The 5,412-nt window shown below is 59.1% G+C and overlaps 1 protein-coding gene across 2 annotated transcripts in view; it reads right to left on the bottom strand.

Annotated features, from left to right (window-relative positions):
- Positions 1–2,762, bottom strand: part of ETV4 (ETS variant transcription factor 4) — an 81,734-nt gene extending 78,972 nt beyond the window's left edge. For both annotated transcript variants that reach the window (XM_075347591.1, XM_075347594.1), the window contains exon 1: positions 2,548–2,762. The gene's annotated coding sequence lies outside the window, so the exon portion shown is untranslated. The remainder of the gene's footprint in view (positions 1–2,547) is intronic.
- Between the last annotated feature and the right edge of the window lie 2,650 nt (positions 2,763–5,412).

Raw genomic sequence — 5,412 nt, 5'->3', positions numbered from 1 at the left:
TATATACACAGAGCCCAGGTCAGGAGTGGTATATACACAGAGCCCAGGTCAGGAGCGGTATATACACAGAGCCCAGGTCAGGAGCGATATATACACAGAGCCCAGGTCAGGAGCGGTATATACACAGAGCCCAGGTCAGGAGCGGTATATACACAGAGCCCAGGTCAGGAGCGGTATATACACAGAGCCCAGGTCAGGAGCGGTATATACACAGAGCCCAGGTCAGGAGCAGTATATACACAGAAGCCAGGTAAGGAGCAGTATGTGCACAGAGGCCAAGTCAGGAGTGGTATATACACAGAGGCCAGGTCTGAAGCGGAATATACACAGAGGCCAGGTCACTAGTGGTATACACACAGAGGCCTTGTGTGGAGCGGTATATACACACAGGCCACGTCAGAATACACAGAGAGGCCAGGTTAAAAGCAGTATATACACAGAGGCGAGGTCAGGAGCAGTATATACACAGAGCCCAGGTCAGGAGCGGTATATACACAGAGCCCAGGTCAGGAGCAGTATATACACAGAGCCCAGGTCAGGAGCAGTATATACACAGAGCCCAGGTCAGGAGCAGTATATACACAGAGCCCAGGTCAGGAGCGGTATATACACAGAGCCCAGGTCAGGAGTGGTATATACACAGAGGCCAAGTCAGGAATGGTATATACACAGAGATCAGGTCTCAAGCGGTATATACACAGAGGCCAAGTCACTAGTGGTATACACACAGAGGCCTTGTGTGGAGCGGTATATACACACAGGCCACGTCAGAATACACACAGAGGCCAGGTTATAAGCAGTATATACACAGAGGCGAGGTCAGGAGCGGTATATACACAGAGGCTAGGTCAGGAGCGGTATATACACAGAGGCCAGGACAGGAGCGGTATATACACAGAGGCCAGGTCAGGAGCGGTATATACACAGAGGCCAGGTCAGGAGCGGTATATACACAGAGGCCAGGTCAGGAGCGGTATATACACAGAGCCCAGGTCAGGAGCGGTATATACACAGAGGCCAGGTCAGGAGCGGTATATAAACAGAGGCCAGGTCAAAAGCGGTATAAACACAGAGGCCAGGTCAGTCGCGGTATATACACAGAGGTCAGGTCAGTCGCGGTATATACACAGAGGCCAGGTCAGGAGCGGTATATACACAGAGGTCAGGTTAGGAGCGGTATATACACAGCAGACAGGTCAAGAGCGGTATATATACGCAGAGGTCAGGTCAGGAGCGGTATATATACGCAGAGGTCAGGTCAGGAGCGGTATATACACAGAGGCCAGGTCAGGAGCGGTATATACACAGAGGTCAGGTTAGGAGCGGTATATACACAGAGGCCAGGTCAAGAGCGGTATATATACGCAGAGGTCAGGTCAGGAGCGGTATATACACAGAGCCCAGGTTAGGAGCGGTATATACACAGAGCCCAGGTCAGGAGCAGTATATACACAGAGCCCAGGTCAGGAGCAGTATATACACAGAGCCCAGGTCAGGAGTGGTATATACACAGAGGTCAGGTCAGGAGCGGTATACACACAGAGCCCAGGTCAGGAGCGGTATATACACAGAGCCCAGGTCAGGAGCGGTATACACACAGAGCCCAGGTCAGGAGCGGTATATACACAGAGGCCAGGTCAAGAGCGGTATATATACGCAGAGGTCAGGTCAGGAGCGGTATATACACAGAGGTCAGGTCAGGAGCGGTATATACACAGAGCCCAGGTCAGGAGCCCAACAACCTATATACCCAACTGAGGTCTGCAGAACATGAAAAGTCAGAACACGGCCACAGACGTCATCTCACAAACATGCACAACCAGATCTTATTTTATTATTGGCATTTCCACCATAATCTGTGTGAAGATATTCATTATATTAGTATCCCCTACTCAGTGTCGGCCATTATTAAACCGATCCCAGATCCCCTCACACGCCGTAGGCCACAAGCCTCGCAGTCTCCACTAGTTGTGGGTTTTTCTCTTCCATAGTAAGTCTAGGAATCTCTCCCAAACATTTGCCTTTTGTAGGATTTTTAGGTTGTGTTTTTTTTTATGCAAAAAACCCCACAAACAAGCTGAGTTTTGCACAATTTGCAGCCAATCTTCTGTCATCGTTTGCTCCCTGCCACAATATACATAAGATTGCTGCGTGCAGATGATCGAACGACCCTGCTCATTACATCTGACCCTGCATCCTCCATAAACCTCTGCTCCAAGCTCTTATTTCCCAGCCTGTTCCTGCAGAACATATGGCTGCTCCCCCCGCACAACACTCAGTGCACAGCTCCAAGCAAGCGATCTGATCGGTCCCAGGAAGCGGTCAGATCGGTCACAGGAAGCGATCAGATCGGTCCCAGCACCGGACCCTGCAGCGGAAAGTCCCTGAATCCCCGGATCTGGCAGTTCTGCAGGAATCTCTATGCTGTAAGCGCCAGGACTCCGTTCACATGGGCTGCCAGGGTGTGTACACCATGAGCCTCCTCCTTTCCACCCAGTAACAGCAGGGTCGTGATATAAGTTGATATAAAGCGATCGGATCCCTCACCTCAAGGCTCTAGGAGCTGCAGGAAGGTCTCAGTGGCCGGGGTTGGCTGCAGGAGAGGATCGGCAGAGCGGGGAGGGAATGGAGCCCTGCAGCCCCAGATTTAAAGTGCTGATTTGAAAGGACTTGTTTTTCTCGCAGCTCAGACAGTTGTTTGCCCAGGGGAGGCCGCGATTGGTGAGTTTCCTCTTTCATGGTCTCACATTTCCCCTTCTCCTCTTTTGTTTCATTGAGTTTTTTTGTGAATGAAAGCCAGCCTGAGACTTGAGAGCCAATCAGTGCGCGGGACACCAGCCCCGCCCAGCCAATGGAAGGAGGGGAGGGAACGGCCAGCCAATCAGGGGCGGAGCTGGTCAGAGTTCCATTCAGAAGTCTGGCACTCATTCATAAAGTGGAGAACAGAGCGGACTTCATTCATGAAGGGAGGAGGGGAGGTGGCAGAGCTGGGCTGCGGGGCCGGGGGGCTGCGGGAGAGCGGAGTAACGGGGGGAGCGGGACTGGGGTCTGCGGGGAAGCACAGAGCGGGGCTAGTGGGACTGGGGGACCTCGGGGCTTGCTGGGGAGGGACTGGGGGCTGCGGGTGGTACGGGACAGGGGAGCAAAGCGCGGACCTGGTATGGAGAGAGCAAAGAGCGTGTAGCTGGATGGGCAGCAGAGAGGAGAGGTGACCAGAGAGAGAAGCTGGTGGGGTGAGCACGCAGAGAGGGGAGCTGGTGGGGTGAGCACGCAGAGAGGGGAGCTGGTGGGGTGAGCACGCAGAGAGGGGAGCTGGTGGGGTGAAGCAGAGAGGGGAGCTGGTGGGGTGAGCACGCAGAGAGGGGAGCTGGTGGGGTGAAGCAGAGAGGGGAGCTGGTGGGGTGAGCACGCAGAGAGGGGAGCTGGTGGGGTGAGCACGCAGAGAGGGGAGCTGGTGGGGTGAGCACGCAGAGAGGGGAGCTGGTGGGGTGAGCACGCAGAGAGGGGAGCTGGTGGGGTGAGCACGCAGAGAGGGGAGCTGGTGGGGTGAAGCAGAGAGGGGAGCTGGTGGGGTGAGCACGCAGAGAGGGGAGCTGGTGGGGTGAAGCAGAGAGGGGAGCTGGTGGGGTGAGCACGCAGAGAGGGGAGCTGGTGGGGTGAGCACGCAGAGAGGGGAGCTGGTGGGGTGAGCACGCAGAGAGGGGAGCTGGTGGGGTGAGCACGCAGAGAGGGGAGCTGGTGGGGTGAGCACGCAGAGAGGGGAGCTGGTGGGGTGAGCACGCAGAGAGGGGAGCTGGTGGGGTGAAGCAGAGAGGGGAGCTGGTGGGGTGAGCACGCAGAGAGGGGAGCTGGTGGGGTGAGCACGCAGAGAGGGGAGCTGGTGGGGTGAGCACGCAGAGAGGGGAGCTGGTGGGGTGAGCACGCAGAGAGGGGAGCTGGTGGGGTGAGCACGCAGAGAGGGGAGCTGGTGGGGTGAAGCAGAGAGGGGAGCTGGTGGGGTGAGCACGCAGAGAGGGGAGCTGGTGGGGTGAGCACGCAGAGAGGGGAGCTGGTGGGGTGAGCACGCAGAGAGGGGAGCTGGTGGGGTGAGCACGCAGAGAGGGGAGCTGGTGGGGTGAGCACGCAGAGAGGGGAGCTGGTGGGCTGAGCAGAGAGCGGAGCTGGTGGGCTGAGCAGAGAGCGGAGCTGGTGGGCGGAGCAGAGAGCAAAGCTGGTGGGCTGAGCAGAGAGCGGAGCTGGTGGGCTGAGCAGAGAGCAAAGCTGGTGGGCTGAGCAGAGAGCGGAGCTGGTGGGCTGAGCAGAGAGCAGAGCTGGTGGGCTGAGCAGAGAGCGGAGCTGGTGGGCTGAGCAGAGAGCGGAGCTGGTGGGCTGAGCAGAGAGCGGAGCTGGTGGGCGGAGCAGAGAGGGGAGCTGGTGGGCTGAGCGGAGCTGGTGGGCTGAGCAGAGAGCGGAGCTGGTGGCGGGAGCTGGTGGGGTGAGCAGAGAGGGGAGCTGGTGGGGTGAGCAGAGAGGGGAGCTGGTGGGGGTGAGCAGAGAGGGGAGCTGGTGGGGGTGAGCAGAGAGGGGAGCTGGTGGGGGTGAGCAGAGAGGGGAGCTGGTGGGGGTGAGCAGAGAGGGGAGCTGGTGGGGGTGAGCAGAGAGGGGAGCTGGTGGGGGGGAGCAGAGAGGGGAGCTGGTGGGGGGGAGCAGAGAGGGGAGCTGGTGGGGGGGAGCAGAGAGGGGAGCTGGTGGGGGGAGCAGAGAGGGGAGCTGGTGGGGGGGAGCAGAGAGGGGAGCTGGTGGGCTGAGCAGAGAGGGGAGCTGGTGGGGGGAGAGCGGTGCTGATGGGGAGAGCGGAGCTAGTGGGGAGGAGCAGAGAGTGGAGCTAGTGGGGAGGAGCAGAGAGTGGAGCTGGTGGGGAGGAGCAGAGAGCGGAGATTGAGGGCTGAGCTGGTGGGGTGAGGGCTGAGCTGGTGGGGTGAGCAGAGAGCGGAGCTGGACGGGGGAGCAGATAGGAAGCTGGGGGGGAACAGAGCTGGAGGGCTGAGCGGAGCTGGTGGGGTGAGCAGAGAGGGGAGGTGACCAGAGACAGAAGCTGGTGGGGTGAGCACGCAGAGAGGGGAGCTGGTGGGGTGAGCATGCAGAGAGGGGAGGTGGTGGGATGAGGGGAGCTGGTGGGGTGAACAGAGAGCGGAGCTGGTGGGGTGAACAGAGAGGGGAGCTGGTGGGGTGAGCAGAGAGGGGAGCTGGTGGGGTGAGCAGAGGGGGGAGCTGGTGGGGTGAGCAGAGGGGGGAGCTGGTGGGGTGAGCAGAGGGGGGAGCTGGTGGGGTGAGCAGAGGGGGGAGCTGGTGGGGTGAGCAGAGGGGGGAGCTGGTGGGGTGAGCAGAGGGGGGAGCTGGAGGGGTGAGCAGAGAGGGGAGCTGGAGGGGTGA

This window comes from Anomaloglossus baeobatrachus, chromosome 5 (genome assembly GCF_048569485.1).
Source record: "Anomaloglossus baeobatrachus isolate aAnoBae1 chromosome 5, aAnoBae1.hap1, whole genome shotgun sequence".
In the NCBI taxonomy this organism is placed as follows: domain Eukaryota; kingdom Metazoa; phylum Chordata; class Amphibia; order Anura; family Aromobatidae; genus Anomaloglossus; species Anomaloglossus baeobatrachus.
Note: the sequence above shows the minus strand (reverse complement) of the source record. Positions and strands in the feature narration are given on the sequence as shown.